At 39.4% G+C, this 20287-nt stretch overlaps 1 protein-coding gene across 4 annotated transcripts in view; it reads left to right on the plus strand.

The window, feature by feature from the left end:
* The window catches only part of SCAI (suppressor of cancer cell invasion), a 135367-nt gene that overhangs the window by 34680 nt on the left and 80400 nt on the right, over positions 1 to 20287 (plus strand). Inside the window, exon 1 of one of the 4 annotated variants that reach the window (XM_024126482.3) lies at positions 5922 to 5969. The exons of 2 other annotated variants lie outside the window; for them this stretch is intronic. The gene's annotated coding sequence lies outside the window, so the exon portion shown is untranslated. Of the gene's footprint in view, positions 1 to 5921; positions 5970 to 13699; positions 13845 to 20287 lie in introns of those variants that run through there. One more of the 4 variants, XM_055086971.1, reaches the window with a different exon arrangement.

Raw genomic sequence — 20287 nt, forward strand, 5'->3', positions numbered from 1 at the left:
TCCCACATGCCGCGGAGCGGCTGGGCCCGTGAGCCATGGCCGCTGAGCCTGCGCGTCCGGAGCCTGTGCTCCGCAACGGGAGAGGCCACAGCAGAGGAAGGCCCGCATACCACAAAAAAAAAAAAAAAAAAAAAAGTAATGTTGGAGACATTTATCTAGGGTAATGGTTTTTCTTAATCTGTGATTTTCCAATAGAGAAGAAATGGGAAAAAGGAGTGAGAGTTTTGAAATTGTAAATGTACTTACTGATTAAGGGATAAGAACACATGCACACAAACCCAGGAATTATCTTACTTCAGCTAAAACAACAACAAAACCTCAGATCTCCACTTCTAGTCTCTGTAATTGCTTTTGGCGTAATAGCTATTACCTCAGACAGACTGAAAGTTTAATAACTAGCTTGGAGGTTTCCTTTGCAGTAACAAATAGGAAAAACACCTCCAAAGAAGTTCTCTCCCGCATCTACCTCCTCCATTTCTTTTTTTAAAAACTTTTTTTTAAATTGAAGTAAAGTTGATTTACAATGTTGTGTTACTTTCTGGTGTACAACAATTGATTCAGTTATACATCTATATAATGGTTTGCATCTGCTAATCCCAACTCCCAATCCATCCCCCACCCTTTCCATTTCTTAATTTACAAGCAGTATGACTGTATCTCACTGCCATGCCTCATCTTTGTCAATTATAATGTTATAGGTTATTGGCCCGCCAAATTTTTTCTGGTGTATAACATTGAACAGTGCCAAATGAGTTTAAAACAATCTTGTCATTCAAAAGAGTTTATCTCTTGAAAGCTTATGTTTGATTTTGTGCACTAGTATAATCATTTCACGGTAAATAAATGTTACGCTGCTTTAGTAAGTCTCTTTTAATCCAGGTTTAACATTCAGTAAGAGATCATTTTTATTGTTATATTTTCAGTTATGTTCTGAATATGTTTATATTCTTAAATGTTGGTATTGAAATATTGAAATTTCTATTGCTTGTTGACTGTTATTTAATTCTTGAAGGTTCATGAAGCATCTGTAATCTCTTCTTTGAAATGCAGATATATTTTAAGCCACATATCCTTCTGAAATATCCAGCATATTTTTTGCCAATAAGTAAAGGATATTCCTTGCAAGCACCAAATTTCACATAGGAATTAGAGAGACTAACAATACACATACAGTTCATACAATTCTTTCTCTTCTTCCTGCCTCCTTAAATCACAAGACTCTAAGGAAGAACATCCTGATTTTTAATTTGAATTTTATATGTATCTAAATATATTTACATATTTAAGTATTGAAAGTTATTAGAATAAAGAAAATAAAATTTTTAATTCTACCAATTTTTGGAAGGCTAAACTTAGTGACAGGTCATTTAAAAAAAAAAAAAGGAAAAAGGCATGGCATTGTTCCAGGAAAGGGTCTTGGTTGAGAATTACAGGTCCTAATTCCCGCCAACTTAAACAGCAAAGGAATTTATTGGAAGATTGTCAAGTACCTCATAGCACTGATGGAAAGACTGGAGAATCTGGTTCAAAAAACAGGCAGGAACAAGGGAATCAGAAGGCCTGGAATTACTGCCAAAGTAATTGGCAGTAATTGGTTAGCGATGTGTGGTTAAGGATACTGTTAACGGTATGAGTGTGTTCCCCTAAAATACGTACGTTCAAATCCTAACCCCCAGAGTAGATGGGGCCTTTGGGAGGTGCTTAAATCATGAGAGTGGAACCTCGTGGGTTAGTGCCTCTTATAAAGGAGGCAACAGAGAGATCCCTCAGCCCCTTTGCACTGTGTGATGATATCACGAGAAGTGTGCACCCTGGAAGAGAGTCCTCACCCAACCGTGCTAGCGACCTGGTCTCAGACTTCAAGCCTCCAGAGCTGTGAGAAATAAATTTCGGTTGTTTATAAGCCATCCAGTCTGTGATAATTTTTAACAGCAGCCCAAATGCACTAAGACAGACACTGTTGTTGCCCCTTCTGAGCCCTGCTATTGCATCTATTGCAGGAATGACTTCTGAACTTATCATTTCTTTTTTTTTTTAAAGGGAACAAACTTTAAAAAAATATTTATGTATTTATGTATTTATTTATTTATTTTGGCTGCACCAGGTCTGAGTTGTGGCACGTGGGCTCTAGTTCCCTGACCAGGGATCTAACCCCGCCCCCCCGCACTGGGAGCACGAAGTGTTACCCACTGGACCACCAGAGAAGTCCCTGAACTTACCATTTCTTGAGTCACTGGCTCTATCTCTAAAAAGATTACTCTGGCTCCTACATCAAGAATGAAGTAAGGGTTTAGTAGTAGAAGTGGGGAGAACCAGTCGTGAGACTCCAGTATAAATGTTGTTGACTTAGATTAGGATAGTGACAGTAGAACGGATAAGAAATGGACAGATTCATGAAATAGCCCACTAGGTTGCTACTGAAATTCTTTTCTGGGGAATTCTTTTTCATCATCTTCTTTCTCCTTTTTCTCTTTCTCTTCCTCTCCCTCCACTTTTCCTATTTCTCTTCCTTCTTTTTCTTTCTCAGACTCCAGACCTATCTAGAGGCCTTGATGCAATCTTATCTTGCACAGGGCAGTGTAACTAATCTAGCGGATATTTCATAACATCCTTAATTCATTAAGAAAAATTTTCTAAGCTTCTCTACGTACAGTGTGGTGCTAAAGGGGGTTGCAAGTTTTAGTCATTCTAGAAGGGAGTTCAAGTCTAGACACTCAGAAATGATTCCTTTCTTCCAGGGCACTACACGATTGCTAACTAGACTGACCAACCTTTTTCTAGTTGTGGTTAATTGACACCACATAATCTCACTTTCATCTAAACTTTTTTCTCCAGGACTCAGTCCCTTTTTTTAAGTCTTTTATTGTATACTGGTTATTTGAAATAGGCCAGATGCATATACATTATTAAAAAATGTAATGAGAAAGAAAACAGTATCTTTTTTTTAAATCCTCTTAAAACAGTGAATTTTAAATGGAACTAATCATCAGAAATGACTCAAATAGTTAAAAAAAAAAAAGAATCCGAGCACTCTTGAATCATAATATCTGGAAGTAGGTCTCAGAAATCTTTATTTTAAAAAAAAAAACCAGGGACTTCCCTGGTGGTCCACTGGTTAAGACTCCGTGCTCCCAATGCAGGGGCCCCAGGTTCGATCCCTGGTCAGGGCACTAGAGCCCGCATGTGACAGTTAAAGATCACTCATGCCGCAATGAAGATCCCACACATGGCAATGAAGATCCCGCATGCCGCAACTAAGACCCGATGCAGCCAAATAAATAAATAAATAAATAAATAGTTTTTAAAAATTCCTGGATAATCAGCCAGGTTTAGGAACCATAGCTTTATGCTATTCAGACTAGTTTTACTCTTTACAGGGAGAGTTAATTAAATTCTTCTTAATGGGAGGGATCCATTATAAATGACTATTTGGATTTCTCAGCTTGATTTTAAAATAAGGCATTTGTGTCATCCTTGAGATTGATTTCATAAGATTAGAGATAGTTTTTTTGGGGGGTGGTAGAGGTGGATTACATTAATTTTTCTTTGACCCTGTGGCTTTTTTGTAATTACACAGTTTTTCTTTCATCTCCTTAAGTATAAGAAAATTATCTATATTACAAGAATATAGCCCTCTAAACTTCAGCTTCGAGCAAGTTTGTATAAAGCTAGATCACTGCTTCTCAAACTTAATGTGCCTGGACATCACCAGGAGAGCTTGTTAAAATGCAGATTCTGATTGAGTAGGTCTGAGATGGAGCCTGAGATTCTACATTTCTGGTGAGCTCTGCTGTGACGCTGATGTTTCTGGTCTGCAGATCTCATTTGAGTAGTAAGAGGCTAGATGATAGTTGTGTTATCCTTTGATCGTTCATCTTTGTGTGAGTTACTCTGCTTTGGGGCTGGTTTGGGGACTGTTTAGTTTGACCAAAGGTTGAGTAGTACATTTTAAGAAGATTGGATTATGTAACCTTTTAATGCTTTTTCCCCATATTTTTGAAGGTTATAGTACTATATATAGCCTAAGGTTTTTAGTTTCAGGCTTTGGAACTAAGTAAGTGTCATAAATAGTATAATTTTTATTGAATCATTAAACGTGTAGCAGCAAAATTGGTTTATCTACTTGAGGTAGTCTGAACTACAAGTAGAGTTGTAACTGAATTAAGAATAAGAGAGAAAGTGATATAATGTTGAAAATTATTTTTAGATGTGCAGGATATACTTAAGGATTGGGGAATTTGTGTTTTGCAGAATTGAGAATGCTTTGTATAAGATATATGTTATGTTAGAGCAGTGGTTCTTAGCTAGGGGTGATTTTACCTCCCAGGGCACATTTGGTAATATCTGCAGGTGTTTTTATTTTTATTTTATTTTTTAAAAAATTTATTTATTTAATTATTTGGCTGTCCCAGGTCTTAGTTGTGGCACACGGGATCTTCAATCTTCATTGCGGCATACAAACTCTTAGTTGCAGCATGTGGGATCTAGTTTCCTGACCAGGGATCGAACCTGGGCCCCCTGCATTGGGAGCACGGAGCCTTAGCCACTGGACCACTGGAGAAGTCCCTGCAGGTGTTTTTAATTGTCACGACAAGTAGGGTGGTAGTGGTGCTACTTGTATCAAGTGGGTAGAGGCCAGGGATGCAGCTAAACACTCTATAGTGCACAAGACAGCCACACACAACAAAGAATTATTTGGCCCCAAATGTAAGTAGTGGCAAGGTTGAGAAACCTGTGTTAGAGAATCTTCACAAGTACTTGATTAATGTTTAAATTAAAAATAATACAGAAAATAAAATAGAAAATAATTATTCATATTTGCACCATATTTGCAAATTTAACCAATGTTAACATATTTGTTGTCATATTTGCTTTTAGGCTTTTGATTTAAGACATATCACTCCAAGGGCTTCCCTGGTGGTGCAGTGGTTGAGAGTCTGCCTGCCGATGAGGGGACGCGGGTTTGTGCCCCGGTCTGGGAGGATCCCACATGCCGCGGAGCGGCTGGGCTGTGAGCCATGGCCACTGGGCCTGCGCGTCCGGAGCCTGTGCTCCGCGACGGGAGAGGCCACAGCAGTGAGAGGCCCGCGTACCGCAAAAAAAAAAAAAAAAAAAAAAAAAGACATATCACCCCATTATGTTTGGGGAAGTAATGCACAGTTACTGTTTTGAGGTTCACACAATGTAGAAAATTCAAGGATGAAAGTAACGAAGCTATCTCAGATCTCACCACACAGAAATCATTAACACTAGATGAACATTATCCCCGATATCTTTCCATGCATATATACAGAATAGAGAAATGCTTTTATAAAGTTAAGATCATACTGTATATGAACTAAATTTTTTTCCTATGAAAAATTTTAAACTTAGAGAAAATCAAGTAGAATAATTAACCCCCAGTGTACTTACCACTTAGCTTCAACAATCATGATTTCATAGCCAGTCTCATTTCATCCAAATCCACACCCCCTCTCCTGACCCTGAGTATTCTGAATGAAGCAAATCCCAGACGTCACATCATTTCATCTGTAAATGCTTCAGTACCTGTCTCTAAAACATGAGAACTCTTTTTGAGCCATTATCACACACAATTTCCCTGATTCATTTTCTCTCCTTCTCCTTCTTTTTCCCTCTCTTGAATTATGTTTTCTTCCAAGTTGGATTTTTTGTTTCTAATGAGATTGCATGTAACAGAAGAGCATTAATTCTGCAAAGAAAGGGAAGTGATGCTGCGTAGGCCAAAACAAAAGCTATCTGTCACAAATGCTTTTTGCAAATTTTGTTTTTTCTTTGAAGAATGTCTTAAACTATTTGGCAGTGCCATGTAAAATAATGAAGTACTTTATTTCTCTTTTTTACTGTGTTCATTTTTCAAGTCGCCTTTTCATCTTTTTCAGTATTTCTCTGAGATTCCTTCCTGCTTTGGTGTATTTGCTATAGCGGTGGCCTCTGGGGAACGATTGGAGGTAACTACCTGCAGGAATCATTTAACTGGTGGTTAGCTTCTTGAGGGCTAGGAGCAAGTCTTACCTTACAACTTAACCTTACCTAACAAGCAAGGTGACCTTTCTGCTTGTTACCGTTACCATATCCTCAGTATTTGTTGGATGCTTGTCATTGATCTTGAGGGATTGTGCTGATATTAATTGGTATATTACAATTGAAGGCATTTACAGGAAAAACTAAGTATGCTCATTTAGTGCCAACACATGTGCATGCAGATGAATATAATTCACTTGTTAACCTTTGGTATTTGCATCTGTGGGTGGCCTGCATGTAAAGAGATGAAGCAGGGAATTCTCTGGTCACACTCACTAGGTTTCTTTGAACACTGACTCATAGGGTGACCATATGTCTGGTTTGCCTGATACAGTCTAAGTTTTTGCAGTGTCTTGATGTCATTATTAATAATGTCTCTTTTTATTCACCAAATTGTCCCAGTTTAGATGGTAAATTAAATGGTAATCCTACGATAATAACATTTAATGTGTGCCCGGCTCTCTTCTGAACACTTTACATACATTCTTATTTAATTTTCATGACATCCGAAGAGGCAGATCCTATTTCATCCACATTTTACATATGGAGAAGTTGGGGCACAAAGAGGTTAAATAACTTGGCGAGTATCACACAGCTCTATTTGAGTAGTTAGTAGCAGAGCCAGGATTTGAGCGCAGGCAGTTTGGCGCCAGTGTTCTTAACCACTCTGCTATGTCGCCTCTGTGCTGGTCCCAAATATATCTTTGTAGAACATATGCTGATATCAGAAGTCAGTCTCCTGATAATTAATCTGCATATTTTTAATTTTTATTTATTTTTATTTTTTATTCATTAATTTTTGGCTGCTTTGGGTCTTCATTGCTGCGCGCGGGCTTTCTCTAGGTGCAGCGAGCGGGGGCTACTCTTCATTGCGGTGCACAGGCTTCTCATTGCAGTGGCTTCTCTTTGTTGTGCAGCACGGGCTCTAGGTGTGCGGGCTTCAGTAGTTGTGGCACACGGGCTCAGTAGTTGTGGCTCGCAGGCTCTAGAGCACAGGCTCAGTAGTTGTGGCGCACAGACTCAGTTGCTTCACAGCATGTGGGATCTTCCCGGACCAGGGCTTGAACTCATGTCACCTGCATTGGCAGGCGGATTTTTAACCACTGCACCACCAAGGAAGTCCCAGTCTGCATATTTTTAGATCGGAAGTCTGGTGAAGGCTTTGGGATTTTGAGGGATTTCCTTGTCTTCACAAGACATTTATAGGCTCTTCATGCACCGCTATGCCAATCTATTATAGACTTCTTTCTCAGAAGGGTGAACATCTACCTTTTTTCATTTTCTAAATGCCAGTTATTTGGCATCCCTAGATGCTCAGGTGATGAACATCTCCAGATTTTGCAGATTCTCAAGTCCCTGCCACAGCCACTTTTCTTTACTTCTGGTCATCTTTGGTATCTGAAATTCACACACACCCACAGGGACTTCCCTGGTGGTCCCGTGGTTAAGACTGCGCTCCCAGTGCAGGGAGCCCGGGTTCCATCCCTGGTCAGGGAACTAGAGCCTGCATGCCACAACTAAGACCTGGTGCAGCCAAATAAATAAATATTAAAAAAAAAATTCTCCAGCACTCAGAACAGGGCCTGCCATATGGTGGGTACACACAGACTTTTTCACTACCTTTGATCAATTCATCTTCTGGAGTTGTCTGGGAACAGTATTCAGAGCCCTTGTACAAGGTGCTTTGAGGAAGGAGATTTCAGACAGCTACCACTTTCAAGTAACTTACAATTTAGTAAGAGGATGGTGAATGTACATGAATGACTGATATATAATATGGCAGCTGAGCTAAATGAGAGGAATTTAGAGTTTGGAGAAAAGCAGTTTCTGACAGGTTGATCCAGGAACATTTTGAGAAGGTGGAGACACTTAAGTCAGTTTAATGACTTCTAATTGGCTAAAAAATAGCTGCCTCCTTGTGCTAAGGACAGACCTGAAGTTTGCCAAGAGTAGAGGGCTGCAGAATATTAAGATTTGATCAGCCCAGATGAGAAGACTCTGATCAATTTGACGCTTGGTCCTCTCGTGAGAAATCCTCAGTCAGCGGTGTTGCTCTGTTTTTATGACATCATCATCATCATGGCACATTTTGACCCTCTAGGTGGGTTATAAGCAGCAGGAACAGGTGGAACTCCTCAGCAGCAAAGAATTTTATTTTTTTTTACTGTGGAAGCCTGGTGTTATTTATTTGATTTTTAGTTTAACGTCAATTGATATACACAAGGTCTTTTTCCTTGATAAAACTATTGTCTCTTTTTATTATAATATTTATAATTGCATTTGGTTTTTTACTTGATGTCTTAATAAGAAAATGATTACATTTGAATAGAATTTCTTCACTTTACAAGTGAGGAAACCAAAGTTAGGTTAAACTGTCAGCTGAATGACTTTGGGGAAAATGGCACAATTGAGACTTGTACTTGGGTCTTCAGAGTCCAGATTCAGTGTATATCACACAGCCATATTTTAACTTACTAGATTAAAACATTTTATCAAGATCAAGAAGAAAAATGAAAGTTGTTATTATCTCACATTATAACTCTTTGTTAATGAATGTCATTATAGAATCTAGTTCAACATAATTAGTTTATTTCCATTTCTCAGTTGACAGGCATATTAACACCACTTTGATGATTGTAGATCCAATAAATTCTACTGAAACGGAAGTCCTATAGGAGCTGCAGGGGCTTACTTGGAACCTATGTGCAAATTAGACTAAGGCAGTCTCTCTGGCTAGATGGGTCATTCAGAAAAATGCATACCTGCTACAGGCAGGTTCAGCCCCCACCAGGTTGCTGGGCTTGGGAAATGAGTGTCTGGATTTTAGTCTCTTGCTCTGCCTCTTTTATTTTTATTTATTTATTTATTTATTTAACATCTTTATTGGAGTATAATTGCTTTACAATGGTGTGTTAGTTTCTGCTTTATAACAAAGTGAATCAGTTATACATATACATATGTTCCCATATCTCTTCCCTCTTGCGTCTCCCTCCCTCCCACCCTCCCTATCCCACCCCTCTAGGTGGTCACAAAGCACCGAGCTGATCTCCCTGTGCTATGTATCTGCCTCTTTTATGTAGTGCTCAAAAAGCAGCAGCCATGAATCCTGTTTATATTTGTTTATGAGGAGCTGGGTTTTTCTGGGTTTTTTTTTCAGTGTTGTACTTATAGACAGAACCTCTTGCTGTTCGTCAGTCTACCAAGTACATACCTGCCTCAGCACCTTGTATTTGTTCCTTCCACCTGGAACCTGAGCCTCCCTGATCCTTACTTGGCTCACTCTGTCACTTGATTCAGGTCACCCCTCCAGTGTTACCTTCTCAGAGGTCGCCTCACCTACTCTGACTAAAATATTACCCCCAATCACACTCTATGCTGTTTTCTTCAGAGTACTTCTTAGCACTTGGAACATTATATTTATTTTATCTTTTTTTTTTTTTCTCTCCACTACAAAGTACACTCTGTGAAAGCAGGGATTCTGCCTGTTTTGTTCACTGTTGTACTCCAGCACCTAAAAAATACCTTGTGTATAGGGGGCTCTCAGTCAGTGTTTGTCAAGTGAATGAACACTGGACTGTTTGTACTGTGATTGATAGACTCGTATACCAGTTTTAATATTACTGACTATAGCACTTTCTGGACTATAGTGTTATGAATATTGTCTAATTGAATCATCATAATAGCTATGTGAAGAGTAAATATTATAATCCCCATTTTGGAGTTGAAGAAATCTCAAAGCTTAGAAAAGTTCAATAACGTGCCCAAAGTCAAATATCTAGTAGTTGGACTCATTCCTTAACGGGATGATCTGATAACCAAAGTCCCTTTAAAAATATTTGTTGTAATGATTCTTTTGGGTTTTGTAATTTTTTTTCAAAGAGTGATTTGATTTCCAGTTACTGGGGGGAAAAGCCTTAAAAATGCTCGAAGCTATGTTTTAAGGCAAGGGGAGACAGGGCCCACAGGGTTTGAAGCACTGGGATAATGAGATCAGACAACACGATTTTGTAATCTTTGCATTCTCATACAAGGGTGCTGACTGTGAGGGTCCTTTGAGCATGACTTTGGAGTACTTTTCCAATTGTGTAACTTTGGATAAATAACTTATTTGAGCCTCTTTGTGCTGGTAACAGTGCCTGCCTTAGAGAGGTGTGCAGATGAAATAGGTATATAAAGTGCCTGGCATAGTTTCTGGCTGCTGGGAGTTGGATTTCTCCTGCCTCCTGCCCTTCTCTTCCTTCAGCTGCAAGTGACCACAGGTCCGGGTTGTTGAGGGGTGATTTCTTTTCTTGGTAACTTTCCTCTAGACAAGTAATCCCATATTTTAAGCTGTTTTCTGGTAGTATGTAGGCAATCAAGGTACCTTTTATAATTTACATGTCATTTTGTTTATCATTATAATTCAAGGAGTAATTCGTGTGCTTTGTTAATAAGTGGTGTGCACTTATTCCCTTCACAAAGGGAAGGGATCTGATCCCTGCTTTTGTGATTGAATCTTGCATGAAAGCTGTGTGTTAATAACTGGGACGCGCTCTTGACTTTGTTTCCCACATCTTTCTCCCCATGTTCCATGAAATACCATTATATTAAAAGTCACCAGCACATGTTTGCTAACACATATAGATTTGGACGCTTACTAGAATTTCTTAAGCACCATCGTATAACTTATGTAGTTGTCACCGTGTCCACAGAATAATAGTGTCATGCACAGACCCAAAGAATATGGTTTCCCTCAACTAATGAGTAATTGAGGTAGGTAAAGGCATTTTTTATATGAAGAGCCTCTCTCTCTGAAGTTAGGTTAAACAGTATAACATTTAACTAACAGCTGTGAAAAATTATTTAAGAAATGACAAATAGGATTTAAAAGAAGTGAAGCCTACTATCAGTTAAAGATGTCTGAAGATGTTTCTCAATTATATGCTGATCTTCCCTCTCTCTTAATACCCTATTTGATGCCATATAATGAAGTTATAAAAGTGATCATTATTTAAACATTAATTATTGATTTAACTGGAAGGTATATAATTTACAGATTCACTGATTTAACCGCAAATATTGATATAACAACATTGGGAGGGGTTCTAGAAGTATAAGAGAACTAATTCCTTATTTGTCATTTTAGAAAATCTGTAATGTCAAAAATGGATGAATCAAGCAATTGCAAGAAATGCTTCTTATGTAGGCTTATGTAGGGAAACTACCAGGTTAATCAGCCAGAAGAGTTGAAAGTTGTTGTTGCTGGTGGTATGGAGCCGGTGGAGGAAGGGTGAGCCAGTGCTGCTGCTTTTTATTTAAGTGTTTTTGGGTACTGTTGAATTGCTAATTCTGTATATATTATTTTGATAAAAATAAAGGTTAAAACGGCAAAAGAAAAAATAGAAATATAATCAACCTAAGAAAGTGATGAGACAAACCAGAAAAAGGGAGAATATATTTGCAAATCATATAGCTGGTAAGGTACTTATTTATTTATTTATTTTAAAATATTTGTTTATTTATTTGACTGCACCAGGTCTTAAGTTGCAACATGCGGGATGTTTGGTGCTGCATGTGTGATCTTCGTTGTGGCATGCAGGCTCTTAGTTGTGGCATGCGGGATCTGGTTCCCTGACCAGGGATCGAGCCCCAGCCCCCTGCATTGGGAGCATGGAGTCTTAACCACTTGACCACCAGGGAAGTCTCTGGTAAGGTACTTATATCTAGAATAAATAAATGAACTCTTACAACTCAATAATAGCAAAAACAAATAACCCCTATAATAGGCAAAGGATCTGAGTGGTCATTTCTTCAAAGAAGATATATAAAGGACCAATAAGCACATGGAAGAATACTCAACATTACTAGCCATCAGGGAAATGCAAATCAAAACCACAGTGAGATACTGCTTCATACCCAGTGGAATAGCTAGAATGAAAAAGACAGTGTTGGCAAGGATATGGAGAAGTAGGATCCCTCATGCATGCTGCAATTATAAAATGGTGCACCCATTTTGGAAAACAGTCTGGTAGTTCCTCAAAAGGTTAAGCACAGAGTTACTGTATGACCCAGCAATTTTACTGGTTGGTGTATACCCAAAGGAAATGAAAACATGGCCACACAAAAACTTGTATACAGATGTTCATAGTGGCATTTTTCATAATAGGTAAAAAGTGAAATCAGTACAAATGTCCATCAGCTGATGATTGGATTAAAATAAAATATGGTATACCTATATAATGGAATGTTATTCAGCCATAAAAAAGAATGAAGTACTGATATATGCTACAATGTGGATGACCCTTGAAAATATTATGCTAAGTGAAGAAGCCAGTCAGAAAAGGTCACATATTGTATGATTCCATTTACATGAAATATCCAGAAGTTAAATGCATTGAGACCAAAAGTAGACTAGTAGTTGCCCAGGGTTGGAGGGAGAAGATTTGGGGGCAAAATGGGGATATGACTGCTAGTGAATCTGGGGTTTCTTTGGGGGGTGATGAAAATTTCTAAAGTTGGATGTGGTGATGGTTGCAAAACTTAGGAATATATTAAAAACCACTGACTTGTACTCTTAAATAGGTAAATTGCCTGGTACATGAATCATATCTCAATAAAGTTGTAACATATATATCTTATATATATGTATCTCCAATCAGTTATTGCTAAAAGAAACAATAACTTTCTCTTTTGTTGAAAAGTTTATTATTTTCTTACTTCTGCTTCCAGCTTATTGCAGATTAGGAAAGCAAAATTGTTACAGTATAAATCACAACTATCTTTTTTTTTAGTTTTTAAAAAAAATTATTTATTTATTGGCTGCGTTGGGTCTTCGTTGTTGTATGCAGGCTTTCTCTAGTTGCAGTGAGTGGGGGGCTACACTTTGTTGCATTGCGCGGGCTTCTCATTGCAGTGGCTTCTCTTGTTGTGGAACACAGGCTCTAGGTGCATGGGCTTCAGTAGTTGTGGCACGCGGGCTCAGTAGTTGTGGCTCACGGGCTCTAGAGCGCAGGCTCAGTAGTTGTGGCACATGGGCTTAGTTGCTCCACAGCATGTGGCATATTCCCGGACCAGAGCTCGAACCTGTGTCCCCTGCATTGGCAGGCGGACTCAACGACTGCACCACCAGCGAAGTCACTAGTTCTTTTTTTAAATTAATTAATTTTTGGCTGCGTTGGGTCTTGATTGCTGCGCGCGGGCTTTCTTTAGTTGTGGTGAGCAGGGGCTACTCTTCGTTGTGGTGCGCGGGCTTTTCATTGTGGCTTCTCTTGTTGCAGAGCATGGGCTCTAGGCACACGGGCTTCAGTAGTTGCAGCACACGGGCTCAGTAGTTGCGGCACGTGGGCTTCAGTAGTTGTGGTGTGCAGACTCTACAGCGCAGGCTCAGCAGTTGTGGTGCAAAGGCTTAGTTGCTCTACAGCATATGGGATCTTCCCAGACCGGGGCTTGAACCTGTGTCCCCTGCATTGGCAGGCAGATTCTTAACCACTGTGCCATCAGGGAAGCCCCTTTAATTCTTCTTAATACAAATCAGGTATGACCTAATTAACATTTGCATGACTAACAGCCTTCTCTCAGAGTATGTTGAGATGTGTGTTTTGGGTGGCCTCAAATGATTTGCATGGTACCTGTTTTTCTTTTTTGCTAATTTATTATTTATTTATTTATTTAGGCTACACCGGGTCTTCGTTGCGGCACGCGGGATCTTCGTTGCGGCATGAGGGATCTTTAGTTGTGGCATGCAGACTTCTTCATTGCAGCATGCGGACTCTTAGTTGTGGCATGCAGGCTTCTTTGTTGCGGCGTGTGGACTCTTAGTTGCGGTATGCGGGTTTCTTAATTGCGGTATGTAGCCTTCTTAGTTGCGGCATGCGGGATCTAGTTTCCTGACCAGGGATTAAACCTGGGCCCCCTGCATTGGGAGCACAGTCTTACCCACTCAACCACCAAAGAAGTCCCCATAGTACCTGTTTAGCATATTGTCTACGTGACCTTTGGCTGCTGCTGCTGCTATCTTTGTATGTGATTAAGAAGGAAAAGTCTGCATTGTAAAGCAACTATACTCCAATAAAAATTAATTGTAAAAAAAAAAAGGGGCTTCGCTGGTGGCATAGTGGTTGAGAGTCCGCCTGCCAATGCAGGGGACACGGGTTCGTGCCCTGGTCTGGGAAGATCCCACGTGCCGCGGAGTGGCTGGGCCCGTGAGCCATGGCCACTGAGCCTGCGCATCCAGAGCCTGTGCTCTGCAACGGGAGAGGCCACAACAGTGAGAGGTCCGCGTACCGCAAAAAAAAAAAAAAAAAAGGAAAAGTCTGTGTGGCCTGCGCTTCTTTACCTACTGAATAGGAGTAGTGTCGTGGTAGCTGATTGAGACTCTTGCCTGAACGTCTTGTTCCCTCTCGAGTTTTTGTGTTGTGAGTAAATGGCCCTTTAAATTGGTCTACATAGTATTTGACCGCTGCCTCTGTGGATTTTCCACCCAAAACAGTTTTTATGATTTATTAGCCGCAGGCTGCTTCAAGTCATGTTTCCTCACATCATTCTCCAGGGTATAAATATTTGTTACTTTCATTTTGCATAGTTTTGTGTTTCCTGCCCCATTAGCTTCATAAATAGTCTTTGCATGTATCTTGTTGATAGTTGTTCTTTTCATTTTATTTTTTAAAATTTATTTATTTTTGGCTGCGTTGGGTCTTCATTGCTGTGCGTGGGCTAGTTGCGGCGAGCGGGGGCTGCTCTTTATTACGGTGCACGGGCTTCTCATTGCGGTGGCTTCTCCCGTTGCGGAGCACGAGCTCCAGGCACGTGGGCCTCAGTAGCTGTGGCACGAGGGCTCAGCAGTCGTGGCTCGCGGGCTCTAGAGTGCAGGCTCAGCAGTCATGGCACACAGGCTTAGTTGCTCCGTGGCATGTGGGATCCTTCCAGATAAGGGATCGAACCCATGTCCTGCATTGGCAGGTGGACTCCTAACCACTGCACCACCAGGGAAGTCCTGATAGTTGTTCTTTTTAGATGGCTGACTGAGTGACAGGCTTCCTTTCCTTTCTGTTAGGCTGTGTGCTATGTCTCAGTTGAATAAGTACTGGAATTTGCATATGCGGATGTATTAGGTAAACACTTCTGTTTCTCCACATTTGGTAGGCAAAATGATATCTGTATTATCTCCTGGACAATATCTTACAAATGGCCTTCTGGCTATATGTCTGTATATCACCTCTGCTCCATGCCTTCGCTCTTTTGGCTTTTCTTAACCTCTCTTTGCCCTCAGTTCATTCAGTCTCTTTCTGTATTGAACCATGAGCAGTTTGGTACCTATGCATTTCTCTTAGAATTGTTATTATAGCTTGAAACTTAACTGCAATTGCATGTTGGAGTAAGTCAGAAAAATTGTTTCAGAAAATAATTTGTATATAATTCAGGATATTTTTCTGCTCTCTTTGATACGTGAAGATGCTTTGCATTCTATTTGGTTCCTATTATAGGAATGCCATCTGAAGCAGTAGCTTCTTGTTCCTTTTTCATTGAATATAGCAAAACTGTCATAATCACCCCCCACATATGCACACACACATTCAACATTGTTTTGTACTTGCTATTTTTCAATTTATGCTCTGTTTTGAGTGCATTTATAACAATTTTACAACTAATAATTTTAAAGTACACTATAATTTACAGGGCAATTTTATATCCATTAGTTCATTTTATTGTCCAACAGCTTTATGAGGAAGCTATTATTAATATTCCATTTTTATAGCTGAGAAAACATATGTGTGAGACTCTCTAATGCTGATGCTTAATTATATAGCCATTCCATCTCTTTTACCTGTCTTTTAAAAAATCTGAATGCATAAGAAAATGTCTCTTTCCTACCATGTGATTTCTTTTCTGTGGTATGCGGGCCTCCCTCTGCTGCGGCCTCTCCCGTTGCGGAGCACAGGCTCCGGACGCGCAGGCTCAGCGGCCATGGCTCACGGGCCCAGCCGCTCCGCGGCACGTGGGATCCTCCCAGACCCGGGCGCGAACCCGGTTCCCCTGCATCGGCAGGCGGACGCGCAACCACTGCGCCACCAGGGAAGCCCCCTACCAGGTGATTTCTATAAATATCTTCTCTACTTTGTCAGAATAAATCTTTTTTATTATACTTTGGTTTCATTTCCTGTGTACTTCCATTCTTTTCTTGGCCTATTTCACTTTTAGGTCTAATCACAGGGTCGTTCCCTATCTTTTTGAAACATCACTAAACTGCAGAATAATAATGATGGTGGTATTGTACATTATATAGTGTTTTCAGACTTCTTTCACACCTGTCTTCACAGCAGTTATCTGAGGTAGCAGAACAAGTGTAAATTGCTTGTTTTTGTGGATTAAAAATGTGCACCTCAGTGTTGGCTAAAGTTTTTTGTTTGTTTACAGTCACAAAACTAGAAAGTGTTTGGAACAGGAATGCTTCTTCTGTCTTATTCTGAGGCCCTTTCTGCTGCTGTTGTAACTCTGCATAGATTTCTTTCATGCTTTTGTATTGCCCACCATTTACTTAGAATTCAGTCCAGAGTAGCAGTTTCTCTTGTTGCTTTTGTCAAGACTTACTTTAAAAAGAAATTGTCAACAAAGCAGGTCAATAATTTGCCAGATGCTCTGTACTTAGCAGAACAAGTCTTTGAGCAGTTGTGTGCATTCAGTGCTCTTATGCTCCTGTGCCTATTTTGTAATCTGTGTTAGAACTGTATCACGTATGGATTGGTGTCCTAGGGCTGCTGTAATAAATTACCACAAACTGGGTTGTTTACAACAAGAGAAATTTGTGCTCTCATACTGCAGGAGGCCATAAGTCCAAAGTCAGGGTATTGGCAGAATTGGTTACTTTTTTGAAGCTCAGAGGGAGAATCTGTTCCATGCCTCTTGTCTAGCTTCTGGCGGTTCCTTGGCTTGTAGCTACATAATTCCAATCTCTGTCTCTTTCTTCATTTGGCTCTCTTCCCTCTGTGTCTGTGTCTTCACATGGCATTCTCCTCTCTGTGGGTGTCTGTCTCTGTGTCTTTTTTCCTCAGCTTATAAGGATACCAGTCATATTGGATTAAGGGCTCACTCTATTCCAATATGACCTCATGTTAACTTACATCCTAATTATATCTGCAAACACCCTATTTCCAAATAAGTTTACATTGACAGTACAAGGGGTAAGGAGTTCAACATATTTTTTTTTGCGGGGCGACACAATTTAACCCACAACAAAATATGTCCTTTTCTTTGTATCATCTTTTATTGTTACCCATGTGGTATGTTTACACATATGCTTCCCATAAATGTCTACAGAACTAATGTTTATAGATTACCATATATTATATATTTTCCCCAAATAATTGATATAGACACCTACATATTTCTTTCATAAGTCTTAATTTACCATTTATTTTGTAGTAAACCAGTGAAATTGTGTTTGCTGCTTTATATTACAATTTCAATTATCCATAATCTATTAACATTACAAACATTTGAGGCAGTAACAGCTGTTTATATAATATGAACTTTGTCTTGTTATTCTGCTTTTTTGTATTGCCCTTCTTTTGCCCTTGGTGTCAAAATTAATATTACAAACCTTTGAGGCAGTAACAACTGTTTATATAATATGGACTTTGTCTTGTAATTCTGCTTTTTTGTATTGCCCTTCTTTTGCCCTTGGTGTCAAAATTATATTAGCTTTATTAAAATGAATCTTGGAAGGGAAGTATATTCAGTGTTACGTTTTTCAAGCGTTTGGTAAAACTTACTTTTTAAATTTTATTTTATTTTTAGCTGTGTTGGGTCTTCGCTGCTGCGCACGGGCTTTCTCTAGTTGCAGCGAGTGGGGGCTACTCTTTGTTGCAGTACGTGGGCTTCTCGTTGCGGTGGCTTCTCTTGTTGTGGAGCACGGGCTCTAGGCGTGTGGGCTTCAGTAGTTGCAGCATGTGGACTCAGTAGTTGTGGCACGCTGGCTTCAGTAGTTGTGGCTTGCGGTCTCTAGAGCGCAGGCTCAGTAGCTGTGGCGCACGGGCTTAGATGCTCCGTGGCATGTGGGATCTGCCTGGACCAGGGCTCAAACCCATGTCCCCTGCATTAGCAGGCAGATTCTTAACCACTGAGCCACCGGGGAAGCCCCTGTAAAACTTACTTTTTGGTTTTTTTTTGCGTTATGCGGGCCTCTCACTGTTGTGGCCTCTCCCTTTGCAGAGCACAGGCTCCGGATGCGCAGGCTCAGCGGCCATGGCCTACGGGCCCAGCCGCTCCGTGGCATGTGGGATCCTCCCGGACCGGGGCACGAACTCGCGTCCGCTGCACCAGCAGGCAGACTCCCAACCACTGCACCACTAGGGAAGCCCAAAACTTACTTTTAAAAACCACCTGAGTCTGGTGTTTGTCCTCCCTCTTCCTTCTTTGTTTATACATAATAAATGTATGGCTTAATGAATTTTCACAATGTTAACTCCAGGTCAAAAAATAAAATATTTTTAGCATTCCTCTTATTTCCTGCCTCCTCCCTAAAAGTAACCATTATCTTGATCAGTCTGTCAAATGCCAAGGTCTAATTTTATCTGTTTTGTGCTTGTGTATTGGAGTCATATGATATGTGTTCTTTTGGGTCTGCTTCCTTTCACTCAGCGTTATGCTGGGTCCATCCATGTTGTTGCAGGTGGCTGTAGTGCGTTCATTTTCATTATACTGTAGTATTCCACTTATTTATCTATTTCATTATTGATAGATACTTGATTGCTTCCAGATTTTGGCAGTTACAAATTTTACTTCTGTGAACATACTTGTAAATGTCTTTTGGTGCACACACGATGCATATCTGTTGGTATATTTTCCTAGTTGCTGAGTACACATTAGTAGATACTGCTAAATAGTTTTCTAGTAGCTCCTGGTCCTGCACATTCTTCCAACATGTGGGATTGTCAGGTTTTTAAAAACTATTCGAGACATTCTGGTAGATGTGTCATTTGGCGTTAATTTGCATTTCTCTGACAACTAATGAAACTCAGCACCCTTTCATTTGGCCATCCCCTTTGTGAAGTGTCTATTCAAGCCTTTTGCCCACCGTCTCCTTTTTTATTGGATTGATTGTTTTTTCTTGCTGATTTATAGGGGTTCTTCATTTATTACTTTGGTTACAAGTCCTTTGTCAAATATATATATTGCAAACATCTTCTTTTACTCTGTGGCTTGTCTTTTCACTTTCTTAATGGTATCTTTTGAGCAACACAACATATTCTTGGTTTTTTAAATTGTCCAATTTTTCCTTCACGATGAGTACTTTTGGTGATCTGTTTAAGAAATCAGTTTTTACCCCATGGTCATAAAGATAGCTTCTTATATTATCATATAAGTACTACTTTATTTTACCTTTTACATTTATGTCCACAGTATACCTAGAATTTATTTTTGTGTATGACATAAGTAGGACTCAAGAGTCATGTTTTTTCTTTTAATTTAGATATCCAGTTGACCCCACACTAGCTCTTTTTCTCTTCCTTTCTTTTTTTCTGTTTTTTTTTTTGATAAACTATTTTTTCTCATTGTTTTACACTGCTACCTTTGTTATAAATCAAGTATCTGTTTACTTGTGGGTCATTTCTCAACTCTATTCTGTCATATTGGTCTGCTTTTCTCTTCCTGCACCAATGCCACAGTCTTCAATCCTGGAACTTTATAAAATTTTTGCTATCCAGTGGAGTAAGTTTTCCCATCTTGTTGTTCTTCAAGATTAATTTAGCTGCTGTTGGCTCTTGGCATTTCCATATAAATTATAGAATCAGCTTGTCCATTACCACAAATCTGAATAAGTTTATTAAGATTTTGATTAGTACTGCATTAAATCTATAGACCAATTTAGGGAGAATTGATGTGTTTATAATTTTCAAGCTTCCAGTAAAAAAAAAATGGCATATTCTTAATTTTCTATTAATTTTCCTTTAATTTACCTCTCAGTTTTTACAGTCTTCTGTGATGAGGTCTTACACATCTGCATTATATTTATTCCTAGTTATTTGATATTATTTGGTGCTAATGTCAATGCTATAATTTTCTTTAAAGTTTCACTTTCTAATTATTTGTTCTTAGGATATAGGATTACAGTTGCCTTTTTTTTAATTTTTAAAAAATATCTTTATTGGAGTATAATTGCTTTACAATGTTGTGTTAGTTTCTGCTGTATAACATAGTGAATCAGCTATATGTATACATATATCCCCATATCCCCTCCCTCTTGCATCTCCCTCCCACCTTCCCTATC

Source organism: Physeter macrocephalus, chromosome 9 (assembly GCF_002837175.3).
Source record: "Physeter macrocephalus isolate SW-GA chromosome 9, ASM283717v5, whole genome shotgun sequence".
Lineage (NCBI taxonomy): Eukaryota > Metazoa > Chordata > Mammalia > Artiodactyla > Physeteridae > Physeter > Physeter macrocephalus.